Source organism: Bombus vosnesenskii, unplaced genomic scaffold, assembly GCF_011952255.1.
Source record: "Bombus vosnesenskii isolate JDL3184/JDL3185 unplaced genomic scaffold, Bvos_JDL3184-5_v1.1 scf7180000013304, whole genome shotgun sequence".
In the NCBI taxonomy this organism is placed as follows: Eukaryota; Metazoa; Arthropoda; class Insecta; order Hymenoptera; family Apidae; genus Bombus; species Bombus vosnesenskii.
In genome coordinates this window covers 922,291-947,880 of record NW_022882953.1, presented here as the reverse complement: position 1 = coordinate 947,880, position 25,590 = coordinate 922,291, and the positions used below count along the sequence as shown (strand labels likewise).

Below are 25,590 nucleotides of genomic sequence, written 5' to 3'. Positions count from 1 at the left end.
TTTCTGTAAACATCTTAAGAGACGTGATGTATACTTATTCGGTAGGTCTCTGTGGAAAAAGAAAGATTAATCGATCAGGTCGTTGAAAGCCTTGATCTTTACTTCTTAAGCGACTGCTCTAATTAATTAACCTATCCAGACCATTAACTAATTTTTTTTCTGGCTGTGATTAATGTTCTTCCTGTCTGACGCCTACAGTTCGATCAGTACGACAAGGCCGTCCTCTATGATCCACGAAATTCTAATTTCAAATTATACAAAAGAGAAATTTGTAAAACGAGGAGAATAATCTTTTTATGTTTCAAATAGAACAAAATTGAAATGGCCAAGCGAGATTCAAACAAACATTTATCACTTCATAGAATAAGTAGCCACTTTTCGCCATAGAAGTAGCTATACTTTCTGTTTTCGAGTTAACAATCGAGTTAACTGGAATTCTTAAATTTCTGAAATTTCTAATTTTCAACGAAGGTCATCATATAATTGATTAATTTCACTTCAATTTTGCTACGCCTACTAATCTTCCGGAATTCTAGAAAACCTCGTTCACTTCCATTCACACGTTTTCGTTCCAAAACACCGCGAACAAATTCCACCTACGAAACTACAGGATTCAACTAAGTAACCTAAACTCGAATCGAAAAATTCAAAATAAGTACATTACTATTTAAATTCTCCAATTCTCACACCTTAACGATTAAAAGATACAAAATTCATTTACACACTTGGTACACCATGGTACAGAACGATTAACGCCCAGTAGAATCTCTCGGATCTCGCTATTTTCATGAATCGTGGTCGTCCTCATCGAATGAAACCCAATCAACGTGTGACGTTAATGACTAGTGTTGAACAGAATTGATAATGTTAGAGATAGCAAGGCCGCGACGTCAGGTGGTGTTAATGGTAAAGACATTCTCTTTAAGCAAGCAACTATTTTCAACCTACGCTCAACGAGCACTTACGCTGCGAACCTTGTGATCTTCACGCAAAATGTGCCGCGCTATCTTAACTCTTGTATGCACGTGTGCTTCGTGGCAATTTACTTGAGGGGTAAACGATAAGTAGCTTGGAATTTTTCGTTCAACTTCGTCGACTTTTAGCGAGAACTTCCGTTAATGACGTTGTCTTAACTGGTTACTTCCGATCGAAATGTAGTCGCGAGGACAATATAAGTCTTTGGTCGATAACTCCTGGTAATTGACGGAAGGACGAAACAGCTTTTAACGCGTTCCTTTAAGTCATAGAGACTATTATATGATTGTTAGTGATTGGAATAATTTTGTTGAATTAATAGGATTAATGGGAATTTTTTGAATCGATGTTTGAGAATGATCGGTGAAAGAGATTTGAAAACTAATTGAGAATGATTGAGACTAAAAAGAGTTCTCCCTTTAACATTAGTGAATAATTGATAAAAGAAATTAGGAAATAGTTAGGAATAGCGAGATTTTCTGTTGAAGAAATTTGGTTGAAAATAATTGTTAAAAAGGACTGTTGAATAATAAGCAGTTATGAACACGCGCGTTTCCACGGTTGTTATATAACAGATTGGAACAATTTTATCGAATGTGCACATGAACAGTGTACTAGTGTACCTAGAGTGACTAACATAAAAAGAGAAACGATATAGCAACAAAATAGAATTTTATATCGACAGTTAAAAAAAAAGGAGGTGACAAATGACAAGGTAACTACTAATTTGAAATTTAAATTAAAAATTACGTCCAAGTTACACGTCTTATAAAATATGCAAATGCGACTTCGATCCTTACAAAAATTTATTTTTCATTTCTCTACGAAGAATTCTAATGTAAATCTCTAGTCTGGTTTCAGACTTTTATCATGTTAAATTTTCTCATTGTACGAAATATCTGAACTATTTTGCAATTATTTCGAATTGTATAGTTTTTAATGATTATATAAAGAGAAGGTTAAAACAAGTTAATTGTGCAGTTTAATAAAGTATAGCCAAGATTTATTGTAAAAAAGATTCAATGAATACATTCATTAGTCACTCTTGTATTATTCAATGGGCATTTAATATATGATCATATTTACTTTTAGTAACGAAAGCATTGCTATCTTGTTTAATCCTCTCAATGAATAACTTCTCGATTTCTACTCAAGAAATTTCTATTTCTACCTTTACTTTCTCCTCACGGTTAAACAATTTTCGTTAATATATTTCATCGAACTTGAACAAAGAAGCTGAAGAACGTAGCTTGTTGCATTTATTCAGCACATTATTAATGATAAATGTATTTTAGCAGTAAACTTCTTACTGCAAGAAAGTGTAGAATAAAATTTAGTAGCCAACGCGACTCGAGAAATTGCTATTGCTATAAATTATATACCACTGACGTAAAACTTTGACTATCGCAATTTACATACTGTACAAATTGCAGTATATTCTATTGCGTAAATTATCTTGTATTCTACTACAAGATTTTTTTATGTTTTTCGTTTAATTGTTAACAGTAATAAACTAAACATTTTTTTTATAACAGGAAAATAAAACAAATTTGATTCGCACCTTCTGTTGATTATACAGAATTTTATAGAGAATTGAAAGCTGATGGTTTCCCGACATATTCGTCGATCAAAACATTATTCCCCATCAAAACATTTTTTCCATCAATTTACGATAATAGTTGTGTGATAAATATAAAATACACGATAAATAAAAATATTAAAACGAATTGAATTTTAAACTGCATTTAAATGTAACCATAAAACAGTCACCTTAAATTATTATTTAAAACAAAACATTGAAATCTCTTTTGTCCCATCTTTTTAAATTGTCAAGATGTCAACTGGAAAAGGATGGATAACTTCAATCAGGAAACTTCGTCGAAAAGCAGCAATATTTCATGTATACGTGAAAAAAGAACCAACATAATAAATTGCCAACGATATCGAGTAGGGCGCGCGCTTCAATGAAAAGCTCGCCATATTTTCGCCCAGGAACTTTCATAAATCGCAACATCAATTACGTGGAAGTTTTCGTTGTAGAGAACAATGAGGATCGTGCACCACTTCTCATACCGTTGGCTGTTCGAGAGATCGATGTTATTTCGTCAGATTGCGCGCGTTAAATTTGAACATTGTTGAAACTGAATTACGTCTATAACAGGCCGCTCTTCATGAAATCCATCCATTTACATATCGCTGGATACGACGAAATTCGATCGAATTTTCGACGTTCGCGCTCTCAGAATCCAATGAGTTGAACTTTCTATCCACAAAAATATATGCTGTTGACGCGTTGTTTTTTTCTTTTTAGAGATCGACTATTGTTTTATCAACTAGAGAATCACTGTTTTCATTGGAAATATTTCCTTTCCTTATTTTTTATTAGAATTTGATATGTTGTTTTATTGATTTAATAAATTGAATACCTTCTCACGTTGGAAATATTTGCATTCGAAAAAAGCTTTTCAATCACACTGATTTGATTGAATACAGTTACGTTTCATATCTTTTAAAATATCAAGCACATAAAAGAAAAATAATTGTTCTCAGGTGAAAAGAGCCGGGTCTCTTGACCGAACAGAATAGCAAATTGAATCTTTTGTTATCTGGAAATTTGGTTCACCTAATTGAATTTCATGTTTAACATCGTTACGTTTTAGGTTTATTCATTATAATGTTGGGAACATATTAAAACTATAACGCAACCATTCGAAGTAGTCAAAAGGTTAGCAAACTTGAAGATTCAAATTGTAGGGAGTTTAAGGTAAATGAAGGTGAACATGGAATTTAATGATAATTAATATTTATGAAAAGAAAAGACTATCCAAATCAGAGCCAAATTCTTTTTTCCTAAAGTCAATTGTTAGAATACTTCTCTCCTTAGTCTAAAGTTTTCAAATTAAAGAACAACTTACTTAATGGATTATGTTTATAATTAGGGGGTTAAATCCACAGTACGAGGATGAAATAATGATTGATATTTACCAAAATGTCTTGGAGCGATACCGGCATCAGCGAGCACGTCGACATGTCTACTAGATGCACCTCAGAATTTCACACCACCGAATCTGTCTTCAAGTCAACTCTCTATTTTAACACTTTTGAACGCAACAATAACTGTTACCAATCTGAACGAACAATCAAACACAGTCTAACATTCGAAGTCGATATGGTTTCTATAAAACATTATATTGTAGGAAGTTTGTAATTAACGATTGACAAAACTATGATCATTTAAAATCCAAATCGTCGAACCACTTAAACCGACAATTCTCTGCAACCATCGACAACTATTTCGAAATCATCCGCAGGACTTTTAACTGACAAATTTTCTCATCGAAGTAACTCGATTTACAACTGTGCACGATTTTTGAACGACAAATTTTTCAATGAAAACAACTGAATACTAATTTATGGAATTAATTCGACGATACTTTTATACTTTTCCTACGACACAAACCGATGGAATTGCATATTGTTAATATTTAATTGAAGAATACCGATAGAATTAATATAGCGAAGGAAAGATCGCTTGAAACGGTCACTGGTCGAGAAAGTGAGCGTGAAACACGATTCGAAGAACACGAACAGCGATCGCAACGTGTCCGATTCGCGGAGACGAAAGAACCGATCTCCTCGCAATCGGAAGGCTGACTCGACACTGGCACGTCCTGATTCCGCGGAAGACTCTCTCACGCCTATATTAAATTAAACCACACTTCCAACCGGTACAGTCATCGCGATGCCATAATCCAATATTTCGAGGCTAATCCAAGCACGACGATGCGACCAATATGCGAAAATTCGGATAACATGTCGTACAGAATCGAGACCAGATTAAATGGAATTTTCCAAGTCGTTGTGGTATTAATTAGAAGACCGTGGAATTTCCACATGCGTTAATCAGCTGGCTGAATTGTGGTATAATCGATTGCGTAAAAAGATTGGATTAAAAGAGGTCAGATAAATTTTTGGAAATTGAAGTTTTTCAACAGGCGAATTGAAGATTGTGATTGTAATAAAAAACGAATCGATTGTAGATATGATAATTTTCGGACATACAAAGTGAATCCTAACGAGTTACTGATAATGGAAAGAAGAGATAGATTAAAAAATTTGAAGTAATGATTTATCGATTTGATTCGACGTATCTTTTGTATCTAGGAGGAATTTAATCATTCGAATATTTGAAAAATGAATATTATGAAAGAAATACTAAAAAGTTATATCATAAATATTTTTACATCGGAGAAAAATTGATACAGTGGATTAAGAGAAACTTATGTAAAACAAAAAATAATCTAGATACGACAAAAATAATTGCTTAGAAATTTGAACATTTTGCACGACCTTTTTACCTTAGAGAACAAAATAAAATTACTGTTTCACTTCGAAAACGTAAATGAAGAAAAAGATCACACGAATGTAACGAATTTGCCAAAGTTTAATAAACTCTCCGATGGATATAGATTAGAAGCATACGATATATCTTCGAAGTAATTAAGATATCAAGTGGAAAGATCGCATAGCAAAAGTCAAAAGAAAGAAAAATAACAGATGTTAAAAAAATTATGAAATGCGATGTCATTGAAATTAAATATCAGATCCTAAGCTTGTTTCGTTGAAAAAAACGAGACTAGCTACGAAAGTTCTCAAATGACGTAGCGAATCTGCGTTTTATTCTTGTACAGCATGATTCGCACAGGTGAAATCATGGAATTACAAGCGACCAGAGTTTCAATTTGATCCGTGCAACATCGGCACGGGCACTTCGTTTTACCTTGCGAGCCATTAACTACGAGTAACTAGCCTGATTTAGGATCGGCCGTGAAGATCGCCTGTTCGTGCGAAGGAAACCCCACGGTTTAACCATCGCGTGCTAATGAACGAAAAATAAAACGAGTTGATTCCCTTTGAGGTTCCAACCGGTTTCACGCGGAAAAAATATCTTTTAAATTCTCTTTTTCACTGAGACCAGAGCGTTGTAGTCTTCGGTTAGATGGCGGTCGAATCACGTTCGTTATTAACGATGTTGTCTGGTGATTGTGAAATAGAAGAAGATGGCGTTAAAAAGGGGAATTTTTTTAATACTGAACAAAATTGAATGTTTAAGAATTAAACAAAATGAGAAAACGATCGAAAATGAGATAAGAAATATTTCTTTGTTTCTTCTTTTTATAAAATATATTCATTTCGTAAGCTCCAAAATTTGAGTTCATATGTAACTAATTAATATATGATTAAAAAATCGCTAAATTTAAAAAAATACTTATATAATAATTCGTATAAAGTAGATACCTATTTATGCAAATATGGAAATAGATTTTGTATGAGAATTATTTTCTGATATTTGGTATAAGACAATGAACGTGTTCTATAATTAGATAATTGAGCTCCGTTAAACAAAGAATTATTAAAAAAAAGTTTAAACTTCCATGGCGATTTTGACTCATTTGCATTCACATAATCTATTCTATTGTCTCTATTTGAAATTAGATACGAACTCATATGGGCAGTTATTAACAAATTAACGCAAACACCAGTGTCCACAGACATAACGTCGGTTTGCCTTAGGTTATACAAGCTGTTCAAATACTACGCATTTAATTCTTTATTCTCACTGGACAAGCGAGTGTGTGTGGTGTCTTTCTTTGCTCAAAAGAATCACGAAGCGTTTCGTTGAGTGACCACAAAGTACTACGTAAATATTTGTAATTTATTCTCTTTGGTACTGTGGATTACTTATTTCTATGCCTAATAGAATACTAAATCAAAATACACTAATAACAAATACCGCGTTTCAAGGAAGCTAAAATGCAAAGAAGGAGAAAAATGTAACGACAAAGCGTAATCACATCGATCGAACCACTCAAATGACTTCATCCGACTATGAACGACCACCAACTGATCCATCTATCTCGTTGAGCGAACATTACATGCCCGGTTGTCTCGACCAGGAGGAACACCCTTCTGGCCTCACGCACAACTCTATAAATAGCAATTCACCTTATCGCGTTTCGATATTCCGCGAATAAACCCGCTGCTCGCCGCCCAAAGCCCATTTACTAGTCACAAACTAAAAAAACTCAATAAATTATACTAGTGAAACCATCTAGAAAAACCAATATCTCGTTTGTACCGTGGAAATGCGAATTTACACGAATTTGTACGAATGTAAACGAATATCGGCGAATAATTGCCGAAAATTGAGAAGTGTTACATATATCGTCACTCGAAGTCCATTCACACGTAAACAAACGAAAACAAACCGATAATTTACATCAAAAATTCATTTATTAAAATTAATATCACTCAATAACATTTTAGCGCCAATTTTGTACTGTTCTATACGAATGTTCTACGATTCTACATTAACGTTGTACTAGTTTACACGAGCGAGGGACGAATATTCACGATGACAGACGAAATGAACGCAAACTAATTTACACAGAATTGATCAACAATTCTACGATAGCACCTATGCGAATTATGCGATACGAATATTCACGAAGGGATATGAAATGAAAACAACCCGATCGCTTCCAAAATCCATTCACACAGACCAACATCATTCGATGTTTTAGCATGAAGTTTTATAGATCTGCACGAATACTGTACGATTTCGAGAATTTACACGAATGTGATAGAGATATTCACGGAGAGAGACAAAATGAAAACAACCCAATTAGCATAAAAATTCATACGCAGATCAACGTCACTTGATGTTTTAGCGCGAACTTTTTACGAATCTACACGACTGCTCTACTATTCTACGAACTTACACGAATGTGACACGAATATTCACGAAGGGAGACGATAGGAGCCGAGAGTGGCGACGATGTTTTCGCGAGACACAAGGACCCGCGTGTTTCGGGACAGATGGTCGGCCGGCCACTGATCGCGAACCTGAGTCGCGTGTTCAGGCATTCTGAGGTGTTCACGCGTGTTCGTGCATGTGCGTGGCCCTCCCTGCACGAATATCGCGTGCTCATCCGGCCGCTGTCTCGCGCCATAGAACCCAACCTGCGCACATTATAATTTCTAGCCAAGTCGCGTCGCTGGAATGCTATTGTTTCGCGGCTTCCGACTTTCCGCCGTAACTTCACCACCCTCGGTTACGCTCGATAACCACGACTGCATTGCTTCGTTGTCCAGATTTTTATTTTTGTTTCTTTTGTCGCATAATTGGTAATGATTAGTATGCTCGTCGGAGCCAGCTTGTAATTTTATGCGAGATTACAAATGACTAATTTTGATGGGGTATGATAATATTTTTAAGTGTTGAGGGCGCAATATGTTGTGCTTTTTATGGATTGAATATAATCGTGTTTGTATAAATGAAGATTATAGCTTTTTAATATTACTTGTATCGTGTGTAACAATATCTTTGTAACATTATATTTCTGTAACACTATCTGTATTGTGTATAAGAATATTCCAAACTCAACTTATATTAAAATATAATTCCGAACTTTTAAAATATATAAAACATAGTTGTACAACTCTTTGAAAACATATAGATCCAATTTCCTAATGTTTTTAAGTATACTTTTAAATTTTACAAATATAGAAAACAAGATATAGTTAAAAATTTCTTTTTACAGCTAGTTGGAATTCTCTTTCACTTCTCAATTACGTAATTACTAACAATAAAAAGAAAGAAAAAGATTCGATATCCTTCTTAACAGAAATATTACTTCGTTAATCGTTTCGAAGAAAGTAAGAGATCTAGTCTTTATCTAAATAGAAATTGTACGATTCGATACTTTCGAGATATTTACGTTTAATAAATTGCTAATTGCTAGAAAACTTGTGGTAAATGCGTTAATGACTTCCTGAATGTTGACTGTGTCACAGCTCGGAATACAGTCCCGAGCTACCTATTATAAGATACCAGGTAGCTACCTCTTTCCCACTTAAAGCATTTAATAAGTGATACTCTAGCTCAATTTAACCAGCAACCAGGTTAAATTGCTCTAACAAGCATTCTTTTTTCTTCTTTCGTAATATCCGATGCAGATCTCTTGTCGCTGATAGCTTTTATACGCGTACAAAATCAAATCGTGACGGAATTTTTTCTCGATACGGGGTCAAGTGCATACTCCTTCCTCGGCATTATTCGTCTAGCATTATTCGTATCGAGCTATACAGTTTCAATTCCGCACTGTGCTCACTCTATTAAAATAAAACGAAGAAGATATGTAAACGAAGATGTTAATTTTTAAACCGACTACGATATCAATAAATATTCTATATTTTACTTTTCAATTTTCCATTTTCGTCAACTTTACCACGAAGCAAATGTAGAAAATAAATTATATATTTATATCAATCACAGCATAAATTCATCATATTACGAGCCTCTCAGAAGCTAAATTGGTCAATTCCAGGTTTCATAAAGTTATAAATTATACAATATACGCAATTAGTATTCGACATTTCGGAAAAGAAATCTTCTTTTCATAAATTTATTTCACAAGGAGATAAATAATGGTAAAATACCAAGGAGAATTTAAATGAATAATATTTGCGATTGTTACTTTTCTATGCATCTTAATTTTAATCAGTGGCTTCTGAGCGACTCGTATGCCTACCACGTACAATATTTTCCAATCTTTCTGAGCAAATATTCTCCAAGGATTTCACCGAAAGCTTCGTCCATTCACGAAAGTACCATTTTTTGTTCATTTCGACCTTCCACTTTATTTATCCAGTTATATTTGCTCCTCTACATACACGAGATCATTCTTTAAATATTAAAAAGAAAGACGAGAGGGCGAGGCGGAAATACCTGTTGAAAAGAATCTTGAAAACAGGCACCTTGAGATTATTCCGACCGCATTTTTCCAGGTTCGACCGCTTTCCTAAGCTTATTCCTCGTCGTTCAGGCTGCTGAATACGGATCACGGAACGGATGAGTATTTTGCATGGAAATGCGGACACAGAGCTGTCGTGCGGATTTAAATAGCGAACGAAATAAACGTCCAAAACACGGACACGAGAGCTCCGTCTGCGCAGTATCTTTATCTGCGACCAAGTCCGGAAGAACGTCGTTCAAGAACGCCCGCACAGTATCAATGTTCAACGTTGCAGCCGACTTATTGTACATTTCGATGGATATAAGACAGATCCGTATCCGCTTTGTTACTACGGTGCTTTTATAAAATATAGCTTTAGTATCACGAGTATCAAATTCGTGGAATTGTTAACACGATCGAGGTCGTTCTTGTTTGATTTTCATGTTCATGTTATAGTTATGGTGGTGGTTTGCGAGTACACCTCCGTATATCTGTGACATACACTTCTGATCATGAGTCATTGGGCACGTACTAATCTTTAACATATGATTTATGATATATTGTAAGATATCCAAGAGCGTATTTTTTAAAATATCAAAATGTGAAATATAGTAGAAACACGTGTAACGCAACAGGAAAACTGCGACTCACAGGAAGCGATAACGTGTTAGATAAATTAAACATTTTATACTCACAACATATATGAAAGCAAACGTCGCTAAATACCAAAGACTCTACATCAGGGGTTTATTACATTATATTTTCAGACGTTTAGATTATAAAGAAGATCCTTCACTGTTTCGTCCCTGAAGTATACATAAACATTCTGTTTTATCAAAAGCTGCACGTGACTATTTTTGTATAACGGACTACATTTATATTCTTGAAATGAGTATTTTATAAATGAAGAAAGGAATAAATATAAAAAGCAACTAACGTGAATCGTATATTAGTCTTAAACAGCTGCAAGTGCAAAGATTAGGAATATGGAAATCTTATTTATCAATTATACAGTAGCGACTTTTTGTATCTTACTACTTGTAAGAAATTCGATTTGTTTTAACGTAGAAGCACTTGTGAGATTTTCAAAACTTGCAACATTTCCGTATGCAACTAGTCCGTACGTATCGAATACTTTGCAAGTATAATGAACGAATCATTATTTCTTCTTGGATCCGTGTGAAGTGAAAAATGATATCTCATGAGAACTGATTTTTACTCGATCGATCATATAATAAGAGATTTATATAATAGTACTTACAATTTCGAAGTATTTGCGCAATTTGTTTCTAAGACAGTTTTAAGAAGCAAATGTTATGTAAACGAATGATCCAAAATTTGTAGTTCAAACTGTATAAATGGATTTATGGGTTCGTAAAGCAAAGAAAAAGAAACGTTCCGAATTAGTCAAGGTCCAGCAAAATCAATTTCAACCATGTAAACACAATTAAATGTATGGTACATAAACTGCAGCGTATCCATATTGATAGCTTTTTACCTTGGCCATAGTTCCAGAAGCATTTGTATTCTTACCACGACCTTGACTAATAGAGATCACCATTTTTATCTTTTTTTAAAATCATACCATCTGAGTAGAATAATAAGTATATATAGCATAATTTACAAAGTACATATTTTAGAATTACTTATTGCGTAATATATTACGTGATAATGTTCTGTATAAAATCTTTTTTCCTTCAGGCAAATATTAATTGCAAATTTTCTTATTTATATTCTTAAACGTTTTCAGGATAATTCCGTAAGTAGATTGAGTGAAACCTTTACGCGTACGTACTTACTTCTGACGTCTGTCAATAGCGGAAAAAACATCATACTCTATATTTTTACGTTTACAGATTAAATAATCCAGCGCAAACACGTGGCAAGTAGATGACACACGCGTGAGATCAAACGTGCGTGTTAACGACACTGTCTTACTAACTCAAGAAACCTTACAGATCCGCTGATTGAATAGCTTGACTGACATGGATGTAATAACCCGTGTTCAAGTTATTATTCCAACATTTCTACATCGCTGTACTTAAAACCTTTTTGCCAATTACTCATTCAAATATTCTTAAATTTATTCTCCACTTATTAAGCTCGTATCTCAACCCCTATCATTTTATTATATAAAACACAGAACAGCAAACTATACTGAAGTATACTAAACTAAAACACAATTAAGAATCATATCTACATCAATTTTCATTTATACTGACACATTAGCCGTTGTATGTGATTTATGTAAAAGTCTTCTTGCTCAAGCCAAATATTTTCGTAATAGAATCTGGCACAAAGAAGTGAAGAAGAAGTTGTGAGACAACAACTATAGTTTAAGTATCGCAAACCTTTGTCTTTTGACGTTATGTGAATGTTAGATATTTCTCTTGCCAACAATGATGTTTCAAATATTCCAGGACATCTAATCTTAAGACCAACAAGACAGATAAATAAATCAAATAGTTTCGATACCATGGGACATGTATAACCCATACGACAAATATCGATATTGCGAAAAACGTGTTGAAATGCACGTTTCATGAATTTCAGCAATATAAAGTTATTAAAAAAAACATATATATGTACATATATTGAATATTTGTAAAAAGAAATTCATGCGTCACTTAAAATATTCAAGTGTTCGTTGAAGTAAGCGTACTTCGGGTTTATCACAAAGATATAAACAAGTTCATATATCAGAATACAGAAGCAGAAATACACAGAAATTCCGTATATATCCGCATCATATTTCAATTAGTAAACCTTTCGGAGATCCGAATAAAATTTTATACCAGACCACCGGAAATGAAGCTTTCAGAACAGCCGTTATTTCCACTGGTCAGTGCAATAAATGCTTCACGTATACTCCTCGATCCGTAAAGTTAAAACGTGAAGGCCAAGCGAGTGCCATTTTCAATGTTGTCATTCGCAACGAAACGTCTATAAATTATATCCACGAGTTCTCTCATAATTGCTAATATTTTGATAAATATATAAAAGTAGAATTTTCTTGTTATTAAATCGTAATATGTTTTTAACATTTGAAAATTTAAGATCTACAAGATGTAGAATATAAAGTGAGCTATCTACTCTAGAATAGCAATAAAATTACCCAAATACATATGTATTTATTATTCAACAAGTATAGTGTCACAATTGACAACATAGCTATTTTGACCCGTTTTTATGATAGTAAGTAATACAGATACAGATTATTAGGATTCCTCAAAAATTAGCTAATCGTAAATAAACAAGTTTTCATTATCCACTTCTATTCTGATCCTTCAAACCAATAATTCTCAAAAATTGATTTTCCTTACCATCATAATTGTCACTCTTCTCTACCAAGTAAACGATATATTTGAAAAAGGAATAAGCTTTAACATGTACGTGCTAAGAAAAAAAATCTTAGGATATCCTACTGAGAAGAATATTGAAGAAGACGAACAAACGATTCCAAACTTTTGAACAATGGCGTATTCATTCCAGTGTGGTCTCGCAATAAAATCGCGAAGTTCTCAATTTGCGTACGGAACCGCAACACGTGGTCCGTTCAGGCTTCGTGCAACCCTGTTTGCTTAATCTTCTTTATGCATTCGATATAAAGGTATCGAGGTGCGTGCGTGGGCTGATCGAAGGATGATCGTGTGTTGTTGGAAACGTTGCTTTATGCCTTATACCATAATCTAAATCACTTTCTTGAATTAGCGTGTACGCCTGGTAATTTGCTTGATACGCACGACGTTCTTAGTACGCCACAGGGTATCACGAGTATTATCGAAGAAAATAGCACACAATCAAATAAATATTGTTATAAGACGACTCGATGTCTCGGGTAAATAATACGAAATGATAAAACACGTACAAGTGCGAGCACATCGACCTCTTCAATTTTATTTTTCAATCTTTAATTTCATTTTTTACCATTTTTCGATGAACTGAGTTAATCGAGAATTACTCGCGATTTAAATATCTGGCTGTAGTCTTTGTCATAGAAATTAATGGATGATGTTTTTAAAAAGATGTTTATGTATTTGAAAAGCGAGACGATTTTTCTCTCGTGGGAAGTATCTTTCGTGAATGGGGATGAAAAATGGTACGCGCGATCATTATTTCTAAAGAAAGATCAATTTGTAATTTACAGAACTGTGGCTACCACTTTTACTCTGCTCCAATTTTAATACACTTAGCAGTTGAGTGCCTTCAGCGACAGGTGACAAATTGTTTTTTCTCATTCACGACAGTTGCAAACAAATTACACTGATATTACTCATTCGCAAAGTTACGTACACTGGATTGATATTTTACCCTGGCCTCAAAATTGAAATATTTACGAGAAGTGTAACTAAAACAACATCATCTCCCATTAAATCCAAATACGTGCCTCTTCGTGTCACTCTTTTAAGGCACGGGAAGATTCGCATATAAACGTAATAAAAAAGCAAAACAAGACAGACATATACTCGCAATGAACTAATTGTAATCAATCAAATAAAAGGGTAAAACTATCACGAAGACGCAAGAAAGTACAAAATGTTTGTTAAAAAAAAAAATCGGCATCGTTCCAACCGATCGGCTCCAACACTGCTTTCAACATTTCTCGAGCGTCTCATTAAATGTCGAACGGTTCTCGTAAAAGACAAATTACGACGATGTATACACATCAAGCGTGAAGATGTATGCGTGTGTATGTGTCACGAAGGTATAATTAATATTCATTAGTGACTACCTTAATAAGGGTCGGATACTCGATCCCTCTGTGTCGGATGGCTCTCACGAATGCCTTGGAAAATGACGAGAGACCTGAAATTAATCGAAGTCTACGAGAACGCAGGCTATCTATTAATACCAATTTCTCTTCGAAGGCTGGCTATGCTCTTCGAATAAATATGACCATCGATGCAGAACTCGGTGGTCAAGGTCCCTGGTACTGTTTTTTTACCCTTCTCAATCGTCAGAGTATGCGCGCGTGAAACGTTATCAAGCATTTCCTTTCCTTTGAAATTTGCTGTTCGTGCGTCCAGGGGACGAAATTGCGCTGGGAAATTATCGTTCGATTCATCATCAGGTGTTTCAAGGGTCTCGAATTCGTGTCAGCATCACGTGCACATTCTGTGACGATTGTACGAGACGGATGTGGAAATTTATAGTGAATGAGAATCTTGAAAATGGAACGAAGTTGGATGGAAGTTGCTTTCGTAATGATTCATTGATGGTTCTGCCAGTGATCTTTCGTACGTTTTTTTGGTGCATTTTTATACGAGGAAGGTTTAAAATTGTTTGGTGGATTGATACAAATTTGTCAGAGAATTATACAGTAAATGACATTTCTTCGAGCTTATAGCGATATTCTTTCGTTAAATTACTCTTCCAATTATTGCATTAAATTACTCTTCGTATTTATTCTTACGTTTTATTTTTTGTGAAAGTTTGACAAATTACATTCAAATGTTATTAAACTTGTGTGTTAGAGTTTAGGTTTGTAGTTTAATACGTTTAAGAAAAAACGCAATGGCGAACTACTATCGTGGACTAAAATTAAATTACCTACGTAATTTAAATAGACTTTGATTGTAATTTAATGTCTGATAAAGTTAATTGTGTATATATACATTTTTATATTACTATATAAACTTCTTTTGTACGATATGTATTACATAGGAAAACAAAGAACTGCGCACAGTAAATTGTATTTTCTGTATTTTCCTCGCACGTACCACACTTTGGTTTTTTATTCTCACGCTGTTCTAAAAATATCGAGTCGTTTCTTCACTGTAACATGATAAAGTACGACATGAAAAGATACAAAATGCAAATATAAATATTTAAACTGCATCGCTGAATCTGATTCAGTTCGACAGCAGATAGATTTATTCGACCTACAATACAATCGTCTTAACACAGCGGATAGATCCGCTCTCCATACTAAACGAGATAGATCCTATATCAATCAGATTATATTCTGAATTTTTCTCTCTTAAATATCGCTTAGAGAACAAATGTACTCTTGTTACACATCCTATACGTATGCTGCACATTACAATTATTTTCCAATGGGAAATAAGAACGTCGTATTCATAAAAGAAATTGGCATTTTTGATTGTAAAATCACGATTATTCGTAAATTCACTTATTCATTAAATCCATTAATAATAGGACGACAAAGCAGGCAATTATCACGGAGTATATTCGTGATATAAATATTTGCTATATTGCGGCATGAAACTAACATTCAGAGCCGATAATCCACAGATCGAGCTACGACATCCCCCTTAATCCCCTCACCCAATTTCCAGGGGGAAAACCTCAGAACCGAACGTAAGTCGATTGATCCGTATTCGATAACATACAATGTCGTATATGGCGCTGAAGGTAGTAACATTTGAAACAAATAACTTTTTCGTTGAATAATGTGAATGGAATTTTTATGTATAGTAGGAAAGATAATGGCTCGTTTTTTTAAGAGATAAAGGAAAGTATTTCTGCTACCCTTTTTGGTGCCGCGTTGAACGCGTGATATCAAATATTTGGAATTTGCCCAATAAAAATAAAAATTCCAAAAGCGAAGGTTTCATATATTTCTATATTATATTGATAAAGATTTTTAACATATTTGTATGTAATCCGTATAAACGTGAAACAATAAAAAATTCCTTCCAAACGGTGCATAGAAGAATTAAAACATTTAATTAAATATTTTCAACAATTACTATCGTTATAATCCTAAATCGAAATTACGCGTGGTTAAAATTTAATTCGTGAAAACGACATTTCATATGCAGCAAGCCAACACATTAAGCTACAATAGAATGTAGTGACCAGCAACAGAAGCTCTTAAGCAGATATCCATCTCCGTCTGAGGATCTGACTAAAATCATCGTCTGGTGTATAAGCATGGGTATAACCTGTATTTCTGCCGGTCTTTTTCAGCTTCGTTAAGCCGTCGAGCGCTGATTGAAAGAGTGACCTTGTCGGTGGCCCTTTACGACGAAGGGTTCTACCGAAAACAAGGGTGCTGGACCAGCCAGGGGTCGCTTTAGCAACCGGTTTAACGATAATGAAGAGGGTAAAGTAAGTACACAGACTGGCAAACGAAACGTGTGCGTAAGTGGCATATAAATCACCGCCAGAAACTCTGAGACGTCTTATTTATAGGAAAATTTTAATACTTTGGTGCTGAGGGTTGGTTTGATGGCAATCGAGATTGAAGGTAATAAAATCGCGTTGACACGATGAATAGATGAAAAAAAGAAAAAGAAATGAAATTATGGAGATTTTTGGAAAAATAGACGTGAAATAAAATGGTGAGTCGAGTAAATCGCGTCGCAAATATAATAGTTTATTCTACTTTTTCAGACCTTTTGGTCTTTTAGTTTTTCAATTTCATATTTCATATTTAGTTTTTTTTTTACTTTTCTTGGGTTTTTTTTTTTTTTTAGTTCCAATTTGATAATATCAGCTACGTTTCTGAAGCAATAATAGTAATGGTACTTAAAGAGAAAGTTAAAATGGTAAAAGTGGCTGATAGCATGAGTGTCATTAATGAAATTGAAGTACAATTATCTACATAGTTGAAGTGACTATTGAAGCAGTGAAATGTAAATGGTAGAAGTGGCGGTGTAGGGAATCATTGTTGATGAAGTGAAGAGTATAATTATTTCAATTGTATGGTATTCATTTAAACGATTAATTGTGTAACAAAAACACGATAATGCAAGCATAAAAGTGAAAGACAGTTATAGAAATAGCTGAATGTATGAAGGACCGAAGGAAGTATTTAGTATTTGAATTATAAATTTGTGCAAAGTTAATTACGATAAACTCTACATGAAGATTTTACGAAGAATAGTCATCGATATCCATCATTTCCTGTTTCGATCGTATATTAAAAATTTATTTAAATTATTGAAGATCTTTTTCTCGATCGAAGCTAAAGTGACATTAAGACGTAAAAGAATTAAAAAAGCACAACAAGTACGCACAAAATTCATAAAAGTATTGATTCAATTCCCAATAAAATAAACAAATTTCACTCTCTTCCTAAATTCTTCGACTCTCGTCTACGAAATTTCTTTTTAATTCGACTGGTGTTCGAGAAAAAATTCGATTATAGGACAAAATGAGTCATTCTGCGGTAAATAGTCGCATCTGAGTGATAAAATACCAGTTGTTTGGTCGCTATTTTTAAGTTCGGCATCGAAGGATGAGGTTTCAAGCCCGTGACGACATGTTCGCATATGCACGCGGCCACAAAATCGCGAAAGTAATGCGAACGCGCGAATCCCTTGAAATTTATGTGCCGCTGCGTTTGCATGCGTATATCGCGACGATATAGCACCCCTGGTGAAACGAAATTACATGAAAACGTGACAAGGGTGGTCGACGAGGTAACGTTGCACGAGGATGGGAAATGAAGAACGATAGATAAAGGGTTTATAAAAGAACCCATGAATGATGTACAATAATAATATGGACATGGTTTGGGTAACACATATCCAACGTGTCGTCTATTTTATAAATAGACTACGGATGTTTATGCAAATATATACATTGATTAACATAACTGAGGAAGCGAAATTTAAATAGCAATTTGTTTCAGCTACTAAATATTATAACTAGTATAAGTCATTTTGTATATGTACTTGATGTATATTATATGAATTTCATATATTCTTACGTCATAAAAAATTTTTCGCATGAAATATTGACCGTCTCTAATCATAATATCGATAGTCTGTTCATATGAAGGAGCAGGCGCAGCAAATTTATTAGGAATCTAATATGTATGATTTTTCAACCATCTTCATCTTTCAAGCAATTTAAGTTGAGCTTTGTTTCATCTATTAAACGCGATATGCAACTTTTCTTGTCTTCGGATATTCTACATATTTTCGTACATTTGCACAAATTTCAAATTCCTTAGAATTATAATAAAAATTAGTAAACGAGAAGATCACGAAATACAAAGCAAATTGCATTGTTTCTTTGTTTCCTACGCTGTTTTGAAGTCTCGTAGTACGGTATTCTTTCGGTAAAAAGTATACAAATTGTGGCGTTCCAAGTAAAAAACTCCGAGTATGATAAAAAGCCATAGGAAAACAAGATGCTTGTCCGCGAGGGAAACTGGAATAAAAGTGTGTGTATACAACGTACGTGAGTGAATAGGAAAATCAGAGGGAAGTGCTCTGAAGAAATGTTCGTAACAATTGTAGCATTCTAGTACAGAAAGAAGTATGTCTGTTGCAAAGAAAAAGAGTATGTCCGTTGTAAAGAAAGAAGTTCTGTTGAAGTTGCAGATTGTTTGTCCCGAGTAACTTAACTCTTCGCTGTCACTAACCCTTTTGACTACGATTATCCAACATACATATACACTATGCATAGAGCACAAAAATCTGATAAGTTTGTAAAACCAACAGAAAGGAAGGAAGTTATATTTATACAACTAGCTTATTTATAGAAAATAACGAGATCCGGTTTACGACTGTTCCTTATTGAAGACATAATCAAGACAAGATCAAAATCTATATACTACGATAGAATTCCATTTACTTTTAGAACGAAACTTTTGTTTGCGTTTAATTAAATGAACTCCTGCTCATTGACTTCATTTATCAGGACGTGAACTTTTATTCTATGAAAGAAAAGTCAAGATAGTGAGGAGAATGGATGACTTGCCATTATATCAGCTCCAGTTTCATACATCAAATATTTTCCTCTTAATAGGTTCAGATTAATGAACTTTCACTATATGTATGTATTTGTTTTCCTCGTAATAAGCTTTCCATAACGAGACACGTATAGTACACAGATATACGCGACACATGTAACCAGTGTTTACTTAAAAAGTGAAATAACGAATTCTTTTGTCATTTACGATTAATATCTTATCCTTATGTATTTCCTTATTACAAATTATTTTAATAGAAATCTGTTTGATCTTGCATCTAGGTCCGCGTTTGAAGTAGTTACATCGACAAGAACAATGAAGAGAACCAACCGAACTAACAATACCGACCATTGTTTTACGAAATGCAATTAAGAGAAATAATTACAAGCTCACCCAATAGTCAATAACACAACTGCGCCATCAGCATCAGCCGGATGCCGCGAAATTCGTAAGCACACACGCTCGCACGTTTAAGACGAGCACTTGCCGCGTATATCGTGGGGAACAAATGACATACAGAGAGACGGACTCTGCACTCGGAATACAAACTTGTTAAAAGTTCGTGAGCTCGTTGACACGCGTGACCCGCATGAAACGCGGAAAAACCAGCGCGATTCTCATCCATACTCGTGGAATCTCGAAAACTGTTCGCGCGTTAACGCGGAAACAGCCTTGCTCCTCCATAATACGATGACCTGTCCTTTAATCGTGTTTTCGTCGAACTGGATAATTCGGAGAATTTGATAATGCGATGACTCGTTTTCCAAGTAATTTTCACAAATTACCGTAGTTAATCAATCGGCTCATTTTTGTCCTTTTAATCATTCCACGGAGCAAATCGAATGGAAATTTACAGCGGTAAAATTGCAGAGAAATTCTGGCCTAGTGTTTTTAGAATTTCTACGTAGTCTTTTTAATCAGTGCAGTCAACGAAGATGAATTTCGTACGAACTGAAATTGTGAGATTTACCAACGAAATACATTACGTAATTGGACTAATTGAATGATTAGCGTTATTTAATCCTTGAAATGCTGCATCCTCCAAGATCGATCGTTAGAGGAACTAACTAAACTTCAGGTGTGTCCACAGTCGAGCCGGAATTGAGTTTATTAGCAAATACCACCAAGGAAATTCAAAGCTCCGCAATCGAAGCTAGATTTCCGGAATTAGTTTGCACACATATTAAAGTAAACTTCTCCAATCGATAGTTTTCTTACCATATCTAAACTCTGTAAAAATTTAATAAAAATAAAAACCTACAACTTAAGACATAAGTAACGCTTTCTTCATTTCTCTAGCTCCTTATTTTGGTGGCCTATTTAATCTTTCTTTTGCAAACATCCCTGACAGAGAACGATGTCATGACATTATTATACGAAACATATGCCGTATGCAGTCACAATTACCTAAATGTTCACATGTATGTATACTTTTATAAAATAATCTTTTAAAATTGATTAATTATGATCAAGCGAGTAATTATGTGACATTTCTAGAAATCATCTCAAAAAATACATATGTATGTATCTATAATGCGTAATCATAGTATTTCATTCGAATTTCATGCACGCAATTAAATTTCGATTAAACTATCGATCGAGCCAAGTACCGAATTTAACTGTAGCGTGAAAAAGTCACGTTTAAATTCCAAATTTCAATTATCTACTTAATATCATTAATACCTACGATCGCTTAAGTACGTAATATCGGAAGACAGGTAGCAGATCGTGTCAATCAGAGCCAAGATAAGACGCATCTGTCCTTAGTTTGTTGTCTTATCACGTACGAGACTCGTTCTCTCGATCGAACACGTTAGACCTTATATCGCAAACAATGCACGACCAAACGACAGGAGGAATGGAAGCAACGCGTGTGTGCATACGATTATAAACTCGGTACACGCATTTGCCGGTAGCAGATGTACTGAGAGAAAACGCTAATTTGCATTCTCTAGAGACTGTAAAGATAAAGGAGATACAGACACTTGTAGTGTGCTGAAAGAGACATAAGACGAGCAGAAAGTTCCACTGAACGTTCAATTTCCAGTATCTATACGTTACTTATTCTTTTCAACATGATCGTCAACCTCTAGTCTACAAGCATTAACGTAGTTAATTATTACTTTACGAATATTTAGTTTTCCAACTCTAGCTGCGGTAGGATGATGTATTTCCTTAGTCGTTTCTATTAGAACTATTTCGAATAGAAAAGGAGGTGGTAGGCATTTGTTATTTACAGTGATGAGTAACACTGTTGGCAGGAATCAGCTTTCCTTGGAAAATCCTGTATAAGTTTGTAGAAGACACTGTCTTTTCTCTTTAATTCTCTTGAAATACATAGCTTCTGAATTTCAAGCTTAAACAAATACATTGTGTAGAATTTGGTTTTTAAAGCAGATACGTAGAATTTTGATCATAAAATCGAAAAAAAAAATATTTGAACTTGGTGTAAATTGTTAAATTATTACTCTAATTTAAATTATATTTCTCATTCTATATCAACTTTAGAACAATTATAGAATCAATTCTAAAGTCTGAAAAGTGTCTCATTTAAATAAAAGATAATTTGTGTCAAGCTTGTATTTAATATTTTACGATAAGTTGGCAAAGTGGCAATAGGTTGCGACCTTCCTCGATAGAACATTATTTATTTTAACATTTATTAGTAATTAGAACATTATTGATACGCTTGTTTATATTTAATGCTTCCATATTTAAACATTTAATACTTAATTAATAATATCCAATTTACAGAGCATGACTAGCCTTCCGCCACTCCTATATTTACTCTGTCCTGATTATGATATTAATAATGGATTAATAATTAATCTAATAAGAGATTCTCAACATCGCGTCTGGAGAATGGTTTCGTGTATCGATAGAAGGGCGGCGATGGTAGGGGTGGCCGAGTTACAGGGTCCTCGCTATCGATTTGTCCAGGCTGCACAAGGGGAAATGTGTAGCAATGTGAACGTATTGTCTCTCCGTGTACTACACGTGCTTCCAGACACGACAAGCTTGATCCAATTCTTGACTGGCAATTTTCGATCGATTTAAGCACCGTGTGCTCGTTTGCAGACGTTGATAGGGATCAGGGTTGAATTGCTTTTCGTGCGGTGTATGCGATCGTTACCAGATTTACAGGTGTCCCGTATTAATGAAAGACCACGCTCATGTCAATTTTACATAGAATTTGTCCTGAATCACTGTCATCCCTGTTCGTACATCGGATCATTGTGGCACATAAACGATGCTAATTTTATCTTCGATAGCATCTATTTATCACTGGGATAACAAATCCATTCTGTTAAATTTGATGGAAACGAGTGCAACATGATTCGATTTCTTGGACTCGATCCATCATTTTTGTAGGTAATTTGATGTAATGGAATTACTGAGCCATTCTGGTCGCTCCTTTTTTCTTCCTCCGTGTAACCTTAACGTGATTTTATTTGTTGTACGTGAAGATTTATACCGTAGAATTTTGTTTTTCGATTTAAACGATACTTGTATCTTTTGTAGAATTATTCGAACACGTATTCTTTTTTTTCAGTATAATTGATAATAAGTAGAGAGAAATATCGAATCGACCATTCTGTGACAGAATAGTTAAAAGACAATTCAGCGAACGCTAAATATTTCCTCGTATATCAGCGATAAATATCATCCTCTTATGTTCAACAGGCCGAAAAACAATTTCACATGAATCCCCCTAATGTGGACATACTATGTAGACTATTTAAACACGCACGTGGAAACACAAACGATCGATTATCCCAACTTGTTTGAAAATTCAGTGCTTCTCGACGGATTACAATGTTCTATAAATAGGAAAGCGATTAATGAGACACAGCAAATGCGAAAGCTGCATACACGTATAAGTTTTAAGTTACTTAACCGCAGCTCGTCGTCAAGCGAATAATCCTTAATGTTTTAAACTTGTTTATTGAAAACCTAAATGAAGAGGTCATTATGTAAGAGGATTGGAAAAATAATTTCATACGATTATAAAAATTATATATTCATTCCGGAAAGAAATCCTAAAGGCTTCATTAAGAAACAAGCCTCGTTGAAAAAACGTGAAACATCTGCAAATATTTCCTGTAAGCGGAATAACATTGGAACCAGAAGTAATTCTGTTTTCTGCATGGTTTATGCAGGTTGGGAGCTACACCCGGAATAAGAGTATAACGTTTCGCCAATGGCTCAATGTCGAGCAGATATGAATCACGTCTGACGTTGCCGCAACGAAGGCTTAACGGTGCCGCTTGTCAAAAGCGAATGCAACAATATTTGCGACCTAACAGAACTGGGTTTCGATTTCAGGCAAACCGGCGTTCGCGCAACAAAACTGATACGCGTTTCGCGTGATAGCCGATCGTCTAGTCCGTGTCCCTCTTTTTTCCCAACCACTGGTATGATCTCGTCGATATATCGTGCTGCGTGTATTTCTCCTGATCTCTCTGGTTTATGATCGTTGAAATATTTACTAGGTACATTCGAGATTCGTCGAATATTTGGTTTGTATTGAATTTATCGTTTCGTGTGAAACAAAAAATGGTGAAATGTATGGTGAAATTTTATTATGAAATTGTATTATTAATCTACGTATAGTTAACGAAAATGGGTGCAAAACTAATACTTTTAATTGACGGAGAAAAATAAAGTTATAGTAGATATCGTAATAAAGAAAGCTGGAAGTCTGTAATTAAATTGCTAAATTGTATATCGTTCAACATGATATATGTACTATACTGTTTCTAACGAATGACTTGATTTATGTACGCATACAAAAGGTTTGTTTAATAGATTTGTAGAATAGAGAAGCTTCCAGGTAATGAGTTTTCTAACGTCACTAGTCAGATGCGGTTGAAGTTCATTTGTTACTCAACCTTCGTGCTGAATTAACTGAAGATTCAGTTAGGGTAACTTCCATTCGTGAACAGAGTGACCGAATGTTATAAGACCACTATATGCGTCCTACATAGTTTTACATCTTCAAATGACGATAATCGATCATTGACCAAAGAATCTAACATTCAAGATCAGTCGTTAGGTCGTCCGAAACGTTTCTTTCGTTTCATAAGGAAATAATGGATGCACAACATTTTTCGTTTTATATTATTTTATCGAATTACGTATGATCCATTTTGTTCTATCAAGATAAAGATCACAACATTTGACAGATTAGCTTTCATGTTTGTATAAAGATGCGTTGTTGTAAAAAACGTGTCCGTAAAAGAAAGACACTTTTCGGACAACCTAATACAATCAGGAGATATTAGCTTCATAGAAACTGTCCGATAAACGAAGATTACCAAAATCCCCAATGAAATTACCAATATTGCAGAATATTAACCATTAACGACAGATTAGACATCGATTACAGCGAATTAAATTAGTACGAAATTTCCACTGTCAACAATAAAGAAATAATCCGAGCAATCAAAAGAAAGATCGTCCAGTAATTACTATTCCTTTATATGGTTGCACGAATGCAATTGAATGCGGTTTCAGCGATGTACTTGTCAATAGTTTCCTCTGAACTGAAATAGGTCTTAAATGGGTTATGCCCCTGTTCTTGAACTGTAACAAGTCTACGTGAACGATCACCCTTCGAACTGGTGCCCTTAAAGAAATTCAGGTCACAGTGCACGGCCATTCTATCTCGTCTCATTTACGTTAGCCAACCTCGTGTCCCGGAAATACGTCCATTAATGCTCATACCGCGGCTAGCATCGGTGATAGTCCGACGCTAGAACAGCTAAGTGACTCGCGATAGGCCCATTACGTGTTGCTTTTCTCGCGAGTAATTGTCACTCGAAGAAATCTAACGACGTCTCAAATTTGAGTAACACCAGAGACTGACGCAGAGATACTTAGACGGCGTTCTGTTTTTCAAAGGAACTTTTAGTATCGTATTTTCTTGCGTCATGACGAACATTTTTTCATTACCGATTGAGCCACTTAAACGACAAGTTGATTAACTCCATCGAAGTTGATCGTTTGATCCTTGAGAAATTAAACGTTAGACGTTTATTGTATAGTACTAACGTTGCAGCTACGCTGATATTACGACACTTTCAAAAATCGAATTGATCATGAAAGGGGAAGTACTGAATCAAAGGGGTGAAATTATTTAAAGGT

The 25,590-nt window shown here is 34.6% G+C and overlaps 1 protein-coding gene across 2 annotated transcripts in view; it reads right to left on the bottom strand.

Annotated features, from left to right (window-relative positions):
* Positions 1 to 25,590, bottom strand: part of LOC117234290 (probable serine/threonine-protein kinase dyrk2) — a 266,454-nt gene that overhangs the window by 119,545 nt on the left and 121,319 nt on the right. The gene's annotated exons all lie outside the window — the stretch shown is intronic.